The 21,006-nt window shown below is 34.8% G+C and overlaps 1 protein-coding gene across 22 annotated transcripts in view; it reads left to right on the top strand.

Moving 5' to 3' along the window:
- The window catches only part of ATXN1 (ataxin 1), a 521,647-nt gene that overhangs the window by 107,465 nt on the left and 393,176 nt on the right, over positions 1–21,006 (top strand). For 19 of the 22 annotated variants that reach the window (XR_012472582.1, XM_074207313.1, XM_074207312.1 and 16 more), the window contains one exon: positions 20,016–20,140. The exons of 1 other annotated variant lie outside the window; for it this stretch is intronic. The gene's annotated coding sequence lies outside the window, so the exon portion shown is untranslated. Of the gene's footprint in view, positions 1–7,721; positions 7,788–20,015; positions 20,141–21,006 lie in introns of all 22 variants that reach the window. 2 more of the 22 variants (XM_074207311.1, XM_074207316.1) reach the window with 1 other exon arrangement.

A 21,006-nucleotide genomic window follows, 5' to 3' on the forward strand; every position in this document is an offset into this window, starting at 1 on the left:
GATAAAGAAGACCACTAAGTAGTTAAATGCTCTCATAATGAAAGTTTTATTTAAAGAGAGATTAAGAAATAGCTGTGCGATTCCTTCTTTTAATCAATTTGTTAAAATTGAAGATTGTTTGTGCTGCTCTGTTCAGAAGGCTTTCACACTAGAAATGTCCTGAACTTTTACTTTCGTTTTCCATAAAGAAGTGGCAAAGACAGCTAATACTGAAGCATTTCATTGATTTGGACTAGATTTAGAAAAGGGTCACGAAAAGAGTATAAAAAAACTATCATTTAGAAATGTAGCAGTGTAATTTCACTGTCTTTGGAAGAAATTTTTCTTTTAGTTGATGTAGATGGCATGAAAAAAACAGTTTGCTTAGTGTTGAGAAGTACCAACATAAACATATTCCAATAAAAGAGAAATTTTTATATCAGAGGCAGAAAACAAGGAGACAGGTAAAAGGTAGAGAGAGCATAGAAATATAAATAAGTAAATGAAAATCTGTTTCTATTATAAAATTAGCAAGTAGGAATATAATGAAACTGGAATTGTAATGCTGATATTAAGGGTTGATTTAACATAAAAATCTTTTCATAAGTACACAGCTTTAATTATACATAACTATCTTTGGGGATATGATTTGTCTCTTGGAATAGACAAGCCCATGGTATAATGTTAAATCTTTTAAGAGTTCCAAATTTGGTATAGTTGGGCACACTGGATACTCTTCCAATCTAGAGAAGAATGATTCAGGGCAAGTTATGTAATCACATTGAGTTGTTTTCCTCCTCTGGAAAATGATGATAATAACATCTGTCTCTCCTACTTCAAAGGACCTCTTGTGATGAAATAACTTGCAGGTGAAAGTATCCTTTAAATCAAGGCTTCTGAACCTGAGGTCCATGAACTTGATTTTAAAAATTTTTGGTCATTGAATTTCTATATGATTGGTTTCTTTGGTAAACTTTAAATTTTTATTTTATGTATTTGTAAAACATAATTCTGAGAAGGGGGTTATCAGACTACCAAAGGGATACATGGCACAAGAAAGGTTAAGGAAAAATATAAAATTCTTTGTAAGGATTTTTTTTCTTCTACTCTAATTAAATGTGTTGTTGATATCATCTAATTCTTTATGAATGTCCAACTCAAATGTTGCATCCTCATGTTCAAGCTGTTCAAGCTCTGATCTGCCTTCCTGTACTAGAAAGACTTGGGAGTGTGGACCCAGTGATAGAGAGGTTACTTAAGTTAGAGGCTGATCTCCCAAGACCTTATGATTGGGCATCATGGAACTCATGGAATATAGAGGGAATATATTCACAGTGAAGTCATGAATCTTTTACAGTATTCAACACAACCATGATCTCATAGAAGAGAAAGAGTTTTCAACCAAAACAATTAGTCCAGCAAAAATATGAATAATCCTAGAGTTGGAAGAAAACTCCAATTTTTTTCTTTTGTAGCATTTTAAGAAATGATACAGTCTATTTTTAGCCTGAAATATGAAACAGGAGAAGAAATAGAATGAGCAAGCTTTATGGTGATAGAACACCAGATACCTCAATGTGCCTCCTCCTCTTCCAATTCTTTTTCCTCCTTATAATCCAAATTGTGGGAATGTAGGAATAGGGAGAAATAGACTCAATGATAACAAACAATGGCTCCCCCTACCATGTAGCTTTTTTCGTTATTGTTTATTTATTTTTTTTTACCAAGACCTAGTTATTATTCTTGACAAGCCCTGTCAGGTTATAATTAAATTACACAAAACTCTCAGATCAATGTAGCAAGCCTTTATTTCAGTTCAATTCAGCAAACACTTATCAGTTGCTTACTACCTGTGTGGTCTAAGACAAATCATTTAACATTCTTGTGCCTCAGTTTTAACTGTAAAATGAAGAGGTTGGACAAATAGTTTTTGAGGTCCCCCCAGTTTTCACTCTATGATTTTGTGATTCCAAATGCCTACAAAGGGCCACTTACTGTTATGTAGATGTTGAGATTACAAAGATGAAATGAGACGTAATCCCTGTTGCAGTCTAGTAGGTAAATAGGTAGATTGAACACAAATAAGAATGGGGTGTAGGGGCGGCTAGGTGGCACAGTGCATAGAGCACCGGCCCTGAAGTCAGGAGTACCTGAGTTCAAATTCGACCTCAGACACTTAATAATTACCTAGCTGTGTGGCCTTGGGCAAGTCACTTAACCCCATTGCCTTGCAAAAATCTAAAAAAAGAAAAAAGAATGGGGTAGGTTGTGATAGAAAGGCATGAGATTAAGGAAGGAAGGATCTAGATAGGATAATTAGGGGGATTTTTATGGAGAGAGATGGGCACCTGAATTGAATTTTGAAAGAAGAAAAGAATTTTTATTTTATTAGATGGAGATTTGAAAAGGAAACCATTCTAGGTTTGGGAGAATAGCATGTATAGTTTCACAGTGATAAGAGAGGACAGGAGAAGATTTCAGAAGTACCTGGTAGTCTAGTTAGGCTGGAACATGAAGTAAGAGAAAACATTGAAAAGTAAGTTTGGATGGGAGTAACATTATATACCTAAAACCAACAGGATTAGACAATAGCCTATTGTAAGGGGCAGCTGGGTGGCACAATGGCTAGAGCACCAGCCTAGGATTCAGGAGGGCTTGAATTCAAATCTGGCCTCAGACACTTAATAATCACCTAGCTGTGTGACCTTGGGCAAGTCACTTAATCCCATTGCCCTAAATAAATTAAATTTTTTTTTTTTAAAAAACCTAAGGGAAATAGGATTAAGTGACTTGCCCAGGGTCATACAGCTACTAAGTATCTAAGGCTAGATTTGAACTCAGGAAGATGAATCTTCCTGACTCAAGGACTTAAACTCTATCCACTGCATCACCTTGCTGTCCAGAAAATTAATATTGGACATCAATACAACCAAATGGATTTGTTGGATAAGTACATATTTACATGTAAATTCGTTCATTTCAGTGCATATGTATCACAGTACCTTTTCAGTCACATTCTCAGAGAGAGCATCTTCATCCATTCATTCTTATTTTTCAGGGCAGATATGAACTTCACCTTTTTTGGCTTAGAGTAGGTTAAGTGACTTGTCCAAGGTCAAACTTCTAGTCAAATGTCCAAGATTTGCTAGACTTAAGCCTGCATCTTCAGGGTCTAATTCCAGGATTTCTACCAGGAAAGCTCTCAACTTCTGAAAGATGTTACTTACAGTAAATTGAAACAAAATGAAATAAAGAAGCTACACCCAACGCAGGGGTGTGACTTGGGTGAGTGGAAATGATCATCCTACCATGTTTTGTAAAGTTAACATAGCTATTTTACAGTTTTGCATCAACTTTGATGGGCCAGCAATTTTTAAATGATCCATCCATTCATGTGAGAAAATCATTGAAAAGAACTAGACATCACTATTTTTATTTCTTTCAACTTTGCTTCTAGTATTGTTTTTACTATTTAACCTTTGAGGCAATTATAAAATGCATCATTGAAATTTGGCACTGAGTAATAGAGATTGTTACTGGGGCTATTTTACAATTATTAAGACTCAAATTGCATTTTTGTAATTGACAAAAAAAAATACAGTTGGGCTACTGAAACCTAAAGTATGCTTTTTCTCATTCATAATCATGACAATTGTTTTCTTTGCATTAACAGTAATTAGCACTTATTTATTCATCACAAGATGCAATGCATTCATACATTCTTCAGGTATTGCCATCTTTTACTCCCCCTCTCCTAATTCTATAAGCTTTTATTCTTGGATGACCAAACTTATGTTTGCTTTTAGGCAAAAATATTGGGAATGAGCCTAAAATATCATTAGTGTGTCAATACAGAATATAAAATGATGGCCCCAATAAGAGCTATCAATTTTAATTTTAAATTAGCATTTAAATTTTTGGAAATTAATTTTGATTTTTAAAAAACATGATTTTACCAAATACAAATGTTAGACCTTTGTAGAATGATAGTAGCAATTACATAAGAATACAGAGGATTAGCTGTTTTTTCTTGAAAGTAAAGAATTTTCTACTTAGGAAAAAATAGACTAGCATTATTTAAAACTTTGTGTGTGTGTGTGTGTGTGTGTGTGTGTGTGTGTGTGTGTGTGTGTGTGTGTGAAAATGAAGATAATAATGCCAGATACGATTATTGAATTTAAAATTTAGCAAAAGTGCATTTTAAGGCATTATATGTGGGACAAAGTCAAATTCAAAATAATAGTTATCTCTCTCCTTTCAAACCAGTAAGATATTCTAAGAAGGGAAAAGTTAGTGTGTTACATTTAGATTAAGATGAACATTTCCACGGTTCCACAAATTTAATTACAGGGACTATGAAGGGGAAATCCAAAGGCTGAATTGAGGAAAAAAATTCACAGAACATTAGGAAAGGAAACAGGTTTGTACTTACAGAATGGCTTGCCCCTGACACTGTGTGCTTAGGAGGTTTAGAAGGCATAAGCCATAAATCCACATCAGATCATTAACATTTTAAATAGATGAGCCTCACTAACCGGGGTCACTTTGAGGGGCATTTTGGTTTGTCTGAGAGGAAGATAAAAATTCCTGAGGGTGTAACACAATTAAAAAGGTACTCTTGTTCTTGCTCTGGGATGTTAAATTTCATTTTTAAGAAACATTGGATGCAAATCTTTAGAGAAAAATTGGGAGGGTAAGCAGTTCTGGGCCCTTGGTTCTTATGGTGTATAGCTCAAAGACATTCCTTGAAAAGGTCAGTCCCTGTTATTTTGTGATATGCTCAAAGAGAAACATGATAAAAACAAGAATAACATAGAGGATTGAAGGGAAACAGTGGAGAGTGGTAGAAAGAGTAACAATAACAAATACTGCCTTTACAAAATGTGTTTAGAGAGTGTAAGATGGACTTCTGGTGATTTCCTTTGCACTTAGAATCCTTTTTCTCTTTAATCAACATGTAATTGTTTGCCCTTGAAGGCTCTCCCTACTCTGTCAGGCTTTATAGTATTTATATTGTGCTTCAAGGTTTGCAAAGCACTTTCCATATATTATCTCATTTGAACCATATAACAGCCTTTCATAGATTAGGAAAATGAAGTATGGAGAAATTAAATGACTTGCCCAGGCAAGAGATGAAAAGGACATTTTGTGACACCAGAGTCACAACTCCTAACTCAGAGATTCATTATTCTAAGACCAGAGCTCTGTGTTCACCATGACATCTAGTTTCCTTCTAGGTCTTTGACAAAAGACCTGAACCACACCTTTGAGGGAATTATAGTGGGTTTCTTATTTGGTTCCAGGTTAGACGAGATGTTTTCTGAAATGATGTCTGACTGTGAGATTATATGAATCTACTCATCTCTTTGTAGGATAGGGAATATTTTAATCAGTAATTGGAGAACTTTGATAGTTCAATCAGTATCTTGTAATTGTAATTGTAATCCAATCAGTACTTGAACAGGACCTATTTTGAGGTGGCAAGGAGGACAGTGGCTAAAATGTTCTCCCTGGAAAGAAGGTTAAAGGAAAAAAGTACCAGTCCTGCCTCAGTCACTTATTAGCTTTGTGACCCTGGGTAAATCATATAATGTCTGTTTTCCTGAGATTTTCAATTGTAGAGTGGGGATAATAACAGTACTTATTTGTTTTGTTTTGGTTTTTTGGTGAAGATCAAATGATATTCTGTTTGTAAAGCATTTAGTATAATGCTGTACACATAGTAGATTCTGTATAAATGAATGCTTATTCTCTTTCTTTATCTTCCTTACAACATCCCCAGAAAGTGCTTATCCAGTTTCTGTTTGAAAACCTACCATGATAAGGACCATCATTACCTAGATTGCTGAATTTACAGCATAATGTTAAATCCATCATTTTAATTTGAACTACTGTTTAGCCACCCTCTTCAACATACTTCTCCACCTTGATCTTCAGTTGATTTTTTGAAACAATATAAAACTTTATATTTATCCCTATTAAATCCCATCTTGTTAAATTGGGCCCATTGTTCTAACCTATCAGAAGTTTTCTAGATCCCAAGTTTGTTCTCTAATCTATTAGCTTTTCCTCCCAGCTCTGTCATCTTCAAATTTAATGAAGCTAACTACTTATGTCTTCATTTAAATCATTGATGAAAATATTGAGTAGATGAAGTACCAAAGAATGTGAGGAGTTTTTGAGATAGTGAGGAGTCTGGCATAATCAGAGTTGAGACATTGAGTTTAGGTATATGAGGACATATTTTGTAGGGAGCAGAATGTTAGAGATAGTCCATGTCTTTTGGGATTTATTTTAACCCTGGGCATACTCATGCACTTAACAATCTTTCTTTCATTAGTGAACTTCAAATTTTCCTGCTTGCAGAATAGGAAATAAATGGCTCCAGAATAAAACATTTTCCCTTTTTATATCAGATGTTATTAGTCAGTTATCCAAGTTGGCAGCAAAGGAGCTTTTCCTGATTGTTGTTTAGCAGAGGGACCTGAGCACTCCAATAGGCAGGTCTTTTTTTTTTAAAGAATAAAGTAATGAGAAAACCTCATCAATTTGTAGTAATTTCAAGGAATAACTGTCTTGAGTTAATGAAGTTTAAGCTAATAAATATTTTAAATGAAGGGAGGTTTTGATTTTAAAAAAACACCTTTTAATACTGTTGAAAGACCCATGTTAGGCTAACTCATGTTTTCTAGTTCTTTTGGCTAAAGTTAATGATTACATTATTAATTTGTAATTAACAATTCATTTCAGTTCAACAAAAATTAATAGTCTTCAATGTGCAAAGCTTTATGCTAGGCAATGGGGATACCAAGATGAAAAGTGACATGGTTCCAGCCTTCAAGACATTTATAGTCTCATAAGGGAATCAAATATATGCACAAATAAAGAAGACTCAAGTTAGATAGAATGTGATAGTGACAAAGGAGAGACTAACAAAATACCATAAAAAATTTCTGGAGGAGAGAGATCAGTGTCATCTGATTAACATGCCACTTATACCTAAAAAAAGTTGTATTTTAAAAACTTCATACCAAGGGGTGGCTAGGTGGTGCAGTGGATAGAGCACTGGCCCTGGAGTCAGGAGTACCTGGGTTCAAATCCGGCCTCAGACACTTAATAATTACCTAGCTGTGTGGCCTTGGGCAAGCCACTTAACCCCATTTGCCTTGCAAAAACCTAAAAACAAAAAACAAACAAAAAAAACTTCATACCAACCAGTCAAAAAAAAAAAAACTTTGAGCACTGACTTTGATATATAAAGATAAAAACAATGCTTGCCTTTAAGAAGCTCGCTTTCTAATGGGAAAGACTACATGTAGATAACTTGGGATATACAAGATATATTTAGAGTAGTTGTAAGGTAATTTCCTTGAGAAAAGCCCTAGTAATTGAGGAGACCGTATATCTATATCTGTATTTATCTATCATCTATCTATCTATCTATCTATCTATCTATCTATCTATCTATCTATGGAAGAGAAATAGTTTGCCTACTACATAAGGTAGACTTTGACTGAAGATTTGAAAGAAGCCAGGGAACTGAAGAGGCAAAACTGATGGAATAGAGCATTATTAAAGGTATGGGGGCACCCATTGCAATGTCACAGAGGTAGAAGATAGAGCAAACCAGCATATCCAAATGATGATGATGATGATGATGATTAATAGTGCTAATAATAACTAGTATTTGTATGATCCTTTAATATTTGCAAAATAATGGTTCTCTTTTCTTCATTTCATAGATGAGAGAACTGAGGCAAAGAGGGGATTAATTGACTTTTCCTGTCTCACACAGATAAGTGTCTGAGGTAGGACTTGAACTCCGGTCTTTCTACTTCAGGTCCAATATTTGGAGTAAGGTCTAGAGGGACTAGAAAGATAGGAAGGAGAAAAGTTAAAAGCTTTAAATACCAAACAAGGTCATTTATATTTGATTGTGGAGGTAATGAAGTAGAGTAGAGGGTGAGTTGATGGATTGGAATAGGGAGTTTATCTAATAAGAAGGCTATTGCATTCGTCCAGGCAAGAGGTGAAAAGGACATAAACTAGGGTGCTGATCACAGTTTGACAACACATTAGCAGTTAAGAATAGTGAAAAATTTAAAGAATCTATTAGAGATGTAGGACTGGAAATAAGGTAGGTGTTGCACTCAGTAGATTTGCAGTTTCATGTGTTATCCTTTTATATAGTACTAGGTTTTGGAATTGTTTATCTTATTCCATACATTAAAAATAAAATTTTATAAAAATAATTAAAGTAATGCATGAATCTCATTGGGTGAATCCTCTTGTGAAAATCTTATATAAATACATAGATGAAAATCTCATTGAAAAATTTTACTGGGTTATAGTCTGTGTTGTCATTAGTGGGAGCACCCTTATGAGCAATTTCATAGATACTTTGAAATAATAAAGAAGTTAAACATTTCCCTTATAACTTTATTTATACTCTGAAAACCTATCTGGAAGGTTAGCAAATAAAAACATTAGCCCAATCTGTATTTGGAGTTGTTGGGAGGTTTTTGTTTGTTTCATTTTGTTTTGTTTTTATAAGTTATGAAGGAGTTTGAATTAAGCTGTCATTTCAATGTTTAAAAAAATGAATGAGGGGCGGCTAGGTGGCGTAGTGGATAAAGCACCGGCTTTGGAGTCAGGAGTACCTGGGTTCAAATCCAGTCTCAGACACTTAATAATTACCTAGCTGTGTGGCCTTGGGCAAGCCACTTAACCCCATTTGCCTTGCAAAAAAACCTAAAAAAAAAAATGAATGCAATGCTATTAAATGTAATGTTGTTTTCTCATCTACTGATTTGAAAACTATAACTTAGTGTAACATAATAATAATCTAATTGTAATAATCACAAAAATTCTAGAAGATCATTTGGTTCTAAAACTGAACAGGGTGTATGATGCTTTGAAAACAGGCCCAAGTACAAAGGAACCCTTTTTCAATAAAGTTTCTTCAGACTTCCAACCTAACATAGTTATTTGAAAAAATTAAATCCTAAGCAAATAGATTTAGAGTTATAAGGAACTTAAGAGGTCATGTAATATAATTTCATTTTATTGGACAGGATCTGATGGCCAGAAGGGTTCAGAGATTTATTCAGGGTCATGCAGGTAATGATAGAGGTGTGATAGCAACCTAGGTCATTTGTCTCTGAAGCTTTCCTTTTTCTTAAAGTTTGTCATTTGATGATCTGATGTGGTCAGGAAGCATTGTAACCATTAACCACCAACACAGTGCTTGGCACATACTAAACTCTTATTAATTCCTTCCTTCCTTCCTTCTTTCTTTTCTTTCTTTCTTCCTCCCTTCATTTTAGCATTCTTTTATAAAATAAATGAGATTAACTTTTAAAAGTACGTTAAGAAAATAATTCAGCCAATTCCTCATTTTAGTTAAGATCATTTTCTCTGGTATTTTGAGACTAATAATAAATAAAATAAAATTAATTTAAAAATTAAAATAAATTAAAAAGGAATTTTATTTTCCCCACACTATTCCAATAGCATGTTAGGTGGTAATAACTTACGTATTAAGGTATTACTACTATGGAGTGTTCTAAAGTGGCAAAAAACAAACAAAAACACTTTCATAATGTATCACATGTCTTTATGAAAAGAGTAACTTCTTGCCACAGTTAGATTTATAAATGTCAGCAGGCTTTGTGGTGTTTCCTTTTCATGAGTCTTTGTTTCCAGCATTGTGGTTTCCACTAGTTGTGGTCATAATCTTAATAGTTAAAACAAAAGAAAATTACTTTGTCCCATGGAAAGAGGAACACTTTCTTGGCTTGGTTGAGTATAGGCATTGCCCTGCTGGTAAAATAAGGATGATTTCTGAAGCAAACTACAAGAAGTTTACTAATTTCAGACACAATGCCTTTGTGGACTCCTGTTAGGCAGAAGTACAGAGTTACTTTCTTTGACTAAATTTTATATGTTAGAGACAGGCAGCCACACAGTGAATAATGCCTTAATTATTTAAAAGAAAAAATAAAAGGCATTTTGTATAGTTTCATTAGGACAAGGACATGAGTTACCCAGGGTAAGCAATTGTGGGTACTTGGTGATTTGAATCACCAGTGGGAAATATTTATGATATCACATATCCCCTAGATTTCCAAAGAATTGGTATAGTAACAAGGTTTTTTTATTCTCAATTTCTAATTAGTAGCATTATCCATTCAGGAGCTTTATATTCCTTCTTTTCTGTAAAGATTTCCATTTTTTCCAAATGAGAATTGTCATTTCCTACCTCTTTCCCTCTGTTTCATGTAGTGGTTAGAGATCTAACCTTTTGAAGTCAGGAAGACCAGGGTTCAAGTCTCACTTTTTTCCCTTGGTCAGGTCAGTCCCTCAGTGGTCTAGGTAACTCTTTGACTATAAGGTGCAAAGATGTGTTAACTTGCATTGCTGGAAAAATTTTCCTCTTCTGGAAACTCTATATATGCATAGGTACAGTCACAAGTCCACTTCTTACTTTTGTCTATTTTTATTTTAAAGTGGAAGCCACTATGATGATACTTCATTTAATTTGTTATTTTCTTAGACCTATAGTTCAGGTTATGCTGCCACTTATTTTAGGATAATTTGCATACAATATATACAATTGTAAGGGCCAGATCAGCATCCTGACAGTTCACCTTTACATAGTATTTTGAGGTTTGCAAAGTGCTTTACAAATTATCTTATATAATCCTCAGAAGAATTTTCTGAGGTAGGTGCTATTATTATCTCATTTTATAGCTAAGGAAATTGAAATAGTTAGAATTTAAATTACTTGCCCAGTGTTACAGCAGTACTAAATGTCTCAGGCCAGATTTGATTCAAGTTTTCTTTACTCCTGATCAGTTCTCTATCCATGGTGCCGTCTAGCTGCCCAATTTCTAGAGATTTAGCCTGTATGTGTACAATGGGAAAATTACTGATTCTCATTAGTTGTGAAAGCAGCACTATATAAATTTAAGAGTTAATTTCCTTGAAAAATCAGGCAATTCAGAGAAAGTTATCTGTGAAATAGGTTGTTATCATGAAAATTCAACCATCAGTGGAGTTGAACCTTGCACTTTTTAAACAGTTGTTTTTGGCGCCATGTAGACAGACTTGGTCTGGGAGAGCATATAGACTTAGATTTTAGTTCCCAAGGGATCATTAAATAACCACAGCTAAAAATAAAAATTGAAAAAAAAATACTGAAACTCATCAGAGTGCTTTGTCATGGGATTCATATTTTAGCAGTGAGTCATGTTTGGAGTTTAAATTACTGAGTATTATCCATCATTAGCTTTAGCAAAAGTACTGATGGTGCACTTTTAAGTTTTTGGGTCTGTTCATATGCCTAGACATTGTAAAATATTTGCTTCAGCAGATCTAGAGCTCACCTTCTCAGAGCTTACTATTAAAGATATATAACAGTGATGGTGAACACATTTGTCAAAGAAATGGGATGACTGAACAAGGATTGAAAAAATAAAGAGTGATTTATTATATTTGTAATAAAGTTGTTAAACACTATGCATAACCAAAGGAGCAAAGGTGAATATGATACTGAGGGAAGAGGAAGTTATGAGAAATGCATGCTTTAAAAAAAACGAAATTGGACTAAGGGGAAGTTACCATTCCCCCCCCCCCCCCCCCAAGGATCAGACTTTTAGAGCTAGTAAAAGCCTAGGAGATTAACTAGTTCAATCCCCTTATTTAACAGATGAAGAAAATGTAGAACAGAGAGGCTGTTTCAGGGTCCCACAGCTAATAAGTTCCTCCACACTTGCTTCTCATTTTTGAAAGGACTATATTCTTTTCCCAGAATACTTAAAAACATTTGAACAAAATTCAATTAGGTTATTCAACAGAGATGTACAGTAGCTAGAAAGCCAGCACATGAAAATTCTATTATGTGAATTTTGTTGTAGTGGTCTCTGTCTATGTATAGGAGGAATGGGGGTGAGGGTGGTGGGAAGGAGGAGAAAGAAAGAGAGGATTTGATTTATGGTATAGGTGAATCAATATGAAAATGAGTTGTTATAATTGAATTCTACTATATTTTGATACTTTGTTTTCATAAAAATGCTTTCTTTTACAAAATTCCTACTTGGATGCCTCATGGAATGGAGTAAACCTGGGTTCTTGAAGACTGTGCAAGGAAAGCTCAAATTCTATCAGATCTTAACAAAGCTGGAAAGGTTCCCAGTATGGGTTCAGTGTCAGACTATATGTCTTCTGTTGAAGGACCAACCTAGCCAAGTAAAGAGAAGCTCATCCTGAAGTTTAACTACTAGCTGACAGATTTTTTTGTTGTTTTTGAATGTTTGTTTTTGCTTTGTCAGTTAGTATGTTTGCAATTCTTGATTTTTTTGAATTTATTCGATAATAGCAATTTTTTCTGTCCTTTCTGTTTAATTTTTTACATCTTTGTTTTTAAAATGTGCTTATTGTAAATAACAAATCATAGGGTTGTTTTCTTATAGTCTCTCATTCTTTTTCATTTTATTGGATTGTTTAATCCATTTGTATTTAACATTATGTTAGGTTTATATTTCCTTTACCTATCTTGAATATATTTTTAAAATTATGATTTTAAAGTTATGTATTTTTTCAATTACTTTATCTTAATCTTTTAAGTTATCTCTCTTCTCCCTGACCCTACATCTCCTTCTCTTGTTTGTTATACCTTTTCCTAAGGGATTTTGCTTATTAGTTACTTTATTTCTACTATTTTATCTTCCCCCCCCCTCAGTTATTCAAGTAGATCCCTCCTTCCTTTTCTCTCTTCAACCAGTTCCGTTCATTAACTTTTTAGGGTTTGTTTTTTTTTTTTTGCAAGGCAAACGGGGTTAAGTGGCTTGCCCAAGGCCTCACAGCTAGGTAATTATTAAGTGTCTGAGACCAGATTTGAACCCAGGTACTCCTGACTCCAGGGCCAGTGCTTTATCTACTACGCCACCTAGCCGCCCCTCATTAACTTTTTAAACTTAATTTTTGTATTCTTTGAAAAAGAATTTCTCTCATTCTGCATTATCAATCTTTCTATTTTTAGATCTTCATTCTCTGATTCATGATCTCTATAATTATCTAGTCTCTCTCTTTTTTCCTATATTCTTCTTGCAATCAAAGCTTCCAAGATTTCTATTCTAGTCTCTTCTCTCCAGGCCACTGCTTTGCAGATCTTGCCCTTTGACTTTCCCTTTTCTAGTGTGCCTTTTTTACTTGTCTCTCTGCGATGTCCTTGGCTATTGCATTGATTCTCTTTCTTCTTTTTTTGTTTTTAGGAGTGTTCAAAAAACAAATAATCTCTTCAGTTCTAGTTTCTTTCTAAAAATGTTTCAAAATCCTCTTTGTTAATGAATATCCATCTTTTTTCATTTATGATTATTCTTATAATTTACAAGGTAGGTCACCTTGGACTTCATGCTGCATCCTCTGTTGCTCTTAGGAATATAATATTCCATTCCCTCCTATGTTTTTTGGTGGGTACAGAGTAGTCTTGCATTATTCAAATTTCCTTTCCTTTGTATTTGAAGGTCATTCTTCTGATTGTTCATAGAACTTATTGTTTTAATTTTGAATTGTTAAATTTAAACATTTGTTTATGAGTTTGAAGTTTTGTTTTTTTCTTCTTTTCTGGAGGTGATCTGTGAATTCTTTCACTTGGTATTTCATTTTCTGTGTTCAGAAGTTCTGGGCAGTTCTCTTCTGTTATTTCCTATTTTTGTCCTATCATGTTTTTCTGCAAGATTTATGATCCTTCAGGTATCATTATTTTGATCATTACTTTTTCTTGCAATGAGCATATTTTCTCTTACTGTTAAGAATAGTCTTTGCCTTCTTTTCTTTTGTTTTGTTTTTGTTTTTTGCTTTTTGATGAAATGAGCAACTCCAAATTCCACATTTTCTGTTCCATCCGTTATTTTGCTATGGAGGTCATAAATTCTGCTATCATAATTCTTATTTATCTTTTTAAATCATTGAAGGATAGTGAATTGTGATTACATGTTCAGCTCGCAGTTAAATAATGGATAGAGTGCCAGATTTAGAATCAGGAAGACTAGAGGTCAAATTCAACCTCAGACACCTACCAGCTATGTAGCCTTGGATGAGTCATTTAACCCTGCTTGCCTCAATTTCCTCACCTGTAAAATGAGCTGGAGAAGAAACTGGCAAATCATTCCAGTATCTTTGCCAAAAAAAGAAGTTACAAAAACTTGGACATAACTGAAACAACAAAGCAATAACAACAATTTATAAGATGCTTGAATTCATTTACTAAATCTGGGCTATATTTACTTCAATTGTTAAGATTTTCTGTGATGGTTTGTCTATTTATTATATTCAAGTTCTTTTAATTTTCTTTTCCCTGAAATCTTAGGTAATTTCAGTCTTTTCCTCCCTAACTCTGTTTCCCCTTTATTTATTGCCTGACTCCCTCCCATGTGATAGTTGTTGCCCTAGGAGCCGGATCTCAAAGTATTATCAGCCTCTTCAATTCACAGTTCATCAACCTAGTCCTTTGTCTTCGACTTTTGGTAGTTCAGAACTTGACCCAGCTAGATGCTGAGTTCTTTCTCTCAGGCCTAGTGGAGTGTTGCAGAGACTGTCAGTGTCGCTCCCCTCCTCTTCCCCTCCTCACCCCAGGGTCCTATCTTACTCCCTCTGTTCATTAGAGGAACTGCCAGTGTGGCCTGGCCCCAGCAGTTGAAAGAGCTACCACATTGTTGCCAGGGGTTTGTTTGCCCAGGCTCCTGGAGTTCTCAGCGTTGCAGAATTGGTGCTATGAGACAGTGGTCACTAGGAAGTTATTGCTCCTATAGTGCTGAGATTGTGTTGGCTATTTGTCCCAGGCTGGACATGAGGTCTCCATAACACTGTAAAGAGGGAGGGAAACTTGGGGTATGAGTGGGTGAGGCATTAGTTGTAAACATGTGTTGGGTGTTTGTGTCTGTTAGTGAGCTCTGCTGGTAGGGGAAGGAAGGGGAATAGTGTTGGGTGAGCTCAGGGTCAGTGAGCATCAGCATTAGTTTTTAAAATTTATTTTGGATTGTAGGTGTCCTAGACTATGAAGACAGCTAAAGTTGCCTTTGCTTTGGTGCATATTTTCTGCTTTAGAGACCAGAGAAAATATCCAGTGATGAAATTTTTTTGTCACAGAATAGAGATAAATACAAATTGTCACTGTCCCAGTGATGGTGATTTAGTGGTGGATAATAAAACAAAGAGAACAGAGGATCATATGGATCTTAGGTTTTCTATAAACATGAATTTAAATGCTGATAATCTTGTTGTGTGATCTTTGTTCAGTAACCAGCAAGTTGATATAGTCCTGGAAGAAATGGAAACACATCCATATCAACACTCTAGTTCAATCCCTTTCATTTTGCAGATAGGAGACTGAAGTGCAGAAAGTTCTTGACTCATCTAAGGGTCAACTACCATTATCACAACAACAACTGCAACAAGAACAGCTATGGCATTTATGTAGCCTTTTAAGGTTTTTAAACTGTTTACATCGTTTATGTTATATGATCCACTGGACTTTGGATTTTTATTTTCATTTTACTCCTGGGGAAAGTGATGCTTAGAAAAATTTATTTGGTTCACCTGTCATCACAACACAACTAGCTTGTCAAAGATTGGAGATGAGATTTAAACTTGGAGCTCTTCTGACTCCAAATGCAGAACCCTTGTCTTTGAATTCCATTTCAGTTCTTTTATCTGTAGTATCAGGACTGCCTTTTTGTTTACTTTTCCAATAAAAAAATCTCAAAACAACTAAACAAATGTAAAAAATAAAAGCAACCACTGTTTGTTATCAAATCTCTCTATAGTTCCAAATCTGTTTATCACTCAAATCTGTGACTTAGCCAGGTCTCTTGAAGGTTGGCTGGTTGGTTAATTTTTCTTTTATTTTCTTTTCTAGACTTTTGTCTAAGTAACTTAAGGCCTGTCATGCTGTACTTTAGTTGGAAGGTATTTTTGGGGAATGGAGATGAAATTCTTGGCATTCAATTTTACTATTTGTTAGCAGCTTTGGTAAAAAAAAAAGTTTGGCAGAGGTTTGGGCTGGAATTCTTACTTTAAAATGAGGTCTAGGGTGGCTAGGTGGAGGAGTGGATAAAACACTGGCCCCAGAGTCAGGAGTACTTGAGTTCAAATTTGGCCTCAGACACTTAATAATTACCTGCCTGTGTGGCCTTGGGCAAGCCACTTAACCCCATTTGCCTTGCAAAAAAATAAAAAAATAAAATGAGGTCTAGAGTATTATCAGGAGGTTTCTTTTATGCTACTGATTTTAGATTCCACCAAAACAAGTGTAATTGAGAGTTGGCTATAATTTCTATAACCTATCACTAGTAGCTCTTCCTCCCCATGACTTGAGACACTTCCAAGTGAGATTAGTTTTATTTTTCTCAATAAGCAGTATAATCTCTTTCATACTGCAAACCTTATTTTTACCTCTGGAAAAGGACATTTTAGTATTATAAAGTCATTCTGCCTCCAGGATATTAGTTGAGGAAACACATGAAAAGAATATAATGTAGTGATGAAATTCACCATTTTTAAAAAAGTAAATGTGTATATATTCAAACATATTAGGTAGTGCTCAAAAAGATATCCCTACAATGAATTATGAATAATGCTATTGATGAGGTTTGAGAGAAAAAAGTTTAAAATTATATTTAAATACAATGAAAAGTGTAGTATAAAATCCAGGCATATCTTGCAGAACTATGAAGTTTTATAATAATTTTGATGACATAAGAAAGCTCACCAAAAGTCATACTTCCTTTGGTACTTAATCCTTACTCTCTTCTTGGCAAGCTCCAACTCTCTTTTATTTGTATTTGTGATTTAGTGTTAACTTCCCCAAGAAATATTTTGCTAGAGTTGTTTTTATGGAACTAAAATATAAACTCATATCCAGGCCTTAATTCATCATGAATCTGAATATTTAACTCCTAAAGCTTATTTTTTACACGGTAGAGGCATGATAAAGGCAGTTTAGCTTTCAGAATTCCTGATTTTAAATAATTTAATCATGTATCAATATGCTAGCTGTTCTTCAAACATTTGAGTGGGAGCTGAGTTAGTGAAAAGAGCTGAATAGAGCTCCCAAGAACAGGTGGAAATCATTACAATCCTATGTCATTGTAGAAATTCATTGGGTGAATGAATGAAAAAACATTTATTAATCACTTACCATAGGCCAAGCTGTGCTAAGAACCGAGACTATGCATAAAAAAGGACAGTTCTTGTTCTGAAGGAGCTCACACTCTAATTGGGGGAGACAGCACATCAACAACAGTTCAGATACATAACAGATGGACTAGCCAGGGTCCCTGGAAAAGGACATTGTAGTATTATAAAGTCATTCTACCTCCAAGAGATCAAGGGTCCTTAACTTCATCAGAAGATCAGATGATAGTGTTAGAAATTTCTCTTCATCCTTCAAAGACAGAAGGACATAAAAATGTTCAAACTGCTTCCAGCCATTTCCAGATAATTTTATTCCCTCCATTCTTTTTTATTAAAAAATATTTTATTTATTTATTTTTCCAATTACATGCAATAGTAGTTTTCAGCAAACATTTTTTGCAAGGTTTTGAATTTCACATTTTCTCCCTCCTTGACTTCCCTCCCCTCTCCCCCTGACAGAAAACAAATCCTACATAGGCTATACATTTATAAACATGCTAAACACAGATCTATATTAATCTTGTAATGAAAGAAGAATCAAATTAAAATGGGAAAAACATTAGAGAGAGAAAAAACAAAATATGTAAGGCAACTTTTAGAAATTGAAGTTAGTAAGTTTTGGTCAGCATTTAAACTTCACAATGTCTTCTCTGGATATGGATGGTATTTTCCATCATGAGTCTTTTAGAATTGTCTTTGATTATTGTAATGCTGAAGTGTACAAGTCTTTCATGGTTGATCATCACCTAATGTTGCTGTTAATGTGTACAATGTTATTCTAGTTCTGGTCACTTCACTCAGCATTTGTTCCATACACATCTTTCCTGGCTTTTCTGAAGTTCCTTCCCTCATAATTTTTGATGGAACAATAGTGTGCCATCATATTCATATACCACAATTTGTTCAGCCATTCCCTAATTTATGGGCATCCCCTCAATTTCCAATTCTTTACCACTATGAAAAGAACTGCTATAAATATAAATATTGTACATATTATTCCCTCCTTTCTATCCATTGACTTGGCAACAGAGTTCAACATAAATAACATGAATCAATCTGCCTAGCTTTCATTTATTTGTTTTATCATTGTTGTCATCATCAAAAAGTATTTATTAAATGGTTCTGTTGTGCCTGAGGAGGCCATTCCATAAAGCTTTTGGTGCAGGGCCAGAGGGAGTTAGAAAATCAAACTTTCATCTTCAGTGGACTTTCCAAATATTAGCTAATTATGTGCAGTAAACAGGTATTATCCTTCTTAGTTTAAGGTTGAGAATATTAATGATTGACTTGGAAGTTTAGAAGCAGAGAGGGTAGAGATTGGAGGTCAGACAATGATGTCGCCTCTGAGCAAGGGCTGAAAACTACCCAGCTTCCTTTCCTGATTGAAACAGAAAGAGCAAACCAAAATTTGCCTAAAAAAGTTCAGAGGATGCTTAAATACTATTTCTTTACATCAAAGGTAGGAAAAAAACCCAACTTTAATGGAACATTAGACACCACTTAAGATTGTACCCTATCTTGCATGGGCATTGTGAATGTAAGGTAAAAAAGAGCTTTTCATAGTGATGGACCTGGAATAGCTCTGGTCTGTAGGCTTGAGTGGTTACTGTGAGTAGGGGATAAGAGGCATGTATCTTCCTATCCAGGCACTGAAAATTCATAATGTAGACTAACTTTTAAGTTTACTTAGAGATTTTTAATCACAATTGAGTCACACAATCTAAACCTATCAACTTTCTATTTCTAAATCAAAATGGAAAATTCTTTCCTTTATTACTCATCTTCTTAGTATTTAAAAAACCTCATATCAAAATATTAATAATAGTTTAAATCATTCTGATAACCTATTCTAATTACAAACCTTTTGTTATATTATAATATAACATGCTTAAAGAATTTATCCTTGAGATCCCATAGACACTTGGTAGCTCTTAAATGATGCTTTTCAAATTTTTTAGCTTTAAATTTAATTACATGATTTACCTCCCATTCTGAGAGGAAGCCTGATATATAATTTATAGAAGTCTGACCTTTGAGTCGGGATTATCTGAGTTCAGGTGCTGCCCTTTGACACATAGCATGCTATATGACCATGGCAAGACACTTAGCTTTTTTCATTTTTCCCCAACAACTAAGATGATTAGTTAGCAAGAAGCTGCAAATCTGCATTCCTAGAGGGGGATTTCCACACTAGAACTTCCCAATACTGATGATGTCACAGATTTGGACCCACCCCCCCTCCCATTACCTAACTTTAGACTGGGTTTGTGTTTTGTTCTTTGTATTTTTCTCAGTTATCTAACATTGTGTTTTGCACAAAGTGAGTGCCTTCATACATGTTTATTGAATGAAAGAGAATTACTTGAAACACATCTAACTTCTTGCACATTTTGGAGCTAAACTCTTCCATGTCATTAGGCAGGCATTCAAACCTTATACAAACTTTTAAAAAATGAAAACAGTACTCTGAAAGCTAATCTCTTCTCCATTTGCATATTTGATTTCTTTCCACCAGTAAGTAAACCTTCATTTTGGTTACTAGAGTCTCAATGGAATATGCATACCTTGATGTTCCTTTAATTTCCTTACACTCACTGCCTTGGGGTTTAAAAAATATTTTCAGATGTTTTAAGTTGTCACTAAAACTTACCCCAAAAGGACTTGATGTAGATCAGTTGTCTGATAGCTTGTTTGCTAGTGCTGAACATGCTTGTTTGAGGTTATTAGATACATATTTGAGAAAGGCCAGGGATTTCCCCGGAGCCACCGAACAAACACTTGAAGTGGCATTTTCATTCTGACGTCTTGTCTTGATTGTTTTTGTTTTTGTTATACCACAGCATATTGGAGCACAATGAAAGGGTTGATTCCCAGACCTCAGGAGAAGTTGAGCTGCACCCAGTGAGAAAGAGAGCAAGGGTAGACAGAGAGGCTGCATGAATGGTCGAAACATACATGATTTTAGGTAAGTCCTCTGAACTTCTGAACAAAAGGCTTGGTGCATAGTGGTTTTTAATTTCAGGAAACGTCATTTATTTTGTGTCCCAGAACATCTTGTTAGGATATTGGAGAATTTGTTTTCCATTTTTTTTAAATTTAAGGCAATAGAGTTAAGTGACTTGACCAAGGTCACACAGCGAGTCAATTATTAAGTGTCTGAGTCTGGATTTGAACTCAGGTCCTCCTGACTCCAGGACCAGTGCTCTATCCACTACGCCCCTAGCTGCCCAGAATTTGTTTTCTTAATGAAAATTCCAAGTAATACAACCCAGTCCATGGTGTGCTTGTTTTAGAAATTGACAAAATAATACTATCTGAATTAATTTTATTTGTTAGTCACAAGAATCATGGTCCAGCTGTCATTTTAGCTGAGAATAGCAGGATCAGCAAAACAAAGACTAGGAGCTGGTTCAAACCCCACCTCTGATACTTATGCTATTGGATCTTGGGCTAAGCCTTTCTCCTCTTGGGACTTGTTTCCTCAAGTGGTTTCCTCCTTAAGACTGAATTAGACTAGATGGTCTTTGAAGCCCCTTCTAGCCCTAGATCTATGATCTTATCACTGAGGGAGATTTCTTTCTTTGGATTTGAATGTCTCTCAATGTAGTTAGTCAGCCCATCTCTTAAATAACAGCTAGGTTCTAGGACTTTCTTATAGGTCATTGGGGATATGAAGACAAAAAATGGGATAGTTTCTCCCTTCATGAAGCTTACAATCTACTGGTGCAGGGGTGGGGGGGGGCAATAGCATGCTTATAGTGAGTTGTAAGCATAATATAAAATTATGAGGGCAGGGTTAACAGCTAGGGGAGACAGAAAGGACAAATTGAA

This window comes from Macrotis lagotis, chromosome X (assembly GCF_037893015.1).
Source record: "Macrotis lagotis isolate mMagLag1 chromosome X, bilby.v1.9.chrom.fasta, whole genome shotgun sequence".
NCBI lineage: Eukaryota > Metazoa > Chordata > Mammalia > Peramelemorphia > Peramelidae > Macrotis > Macrotis lagotis.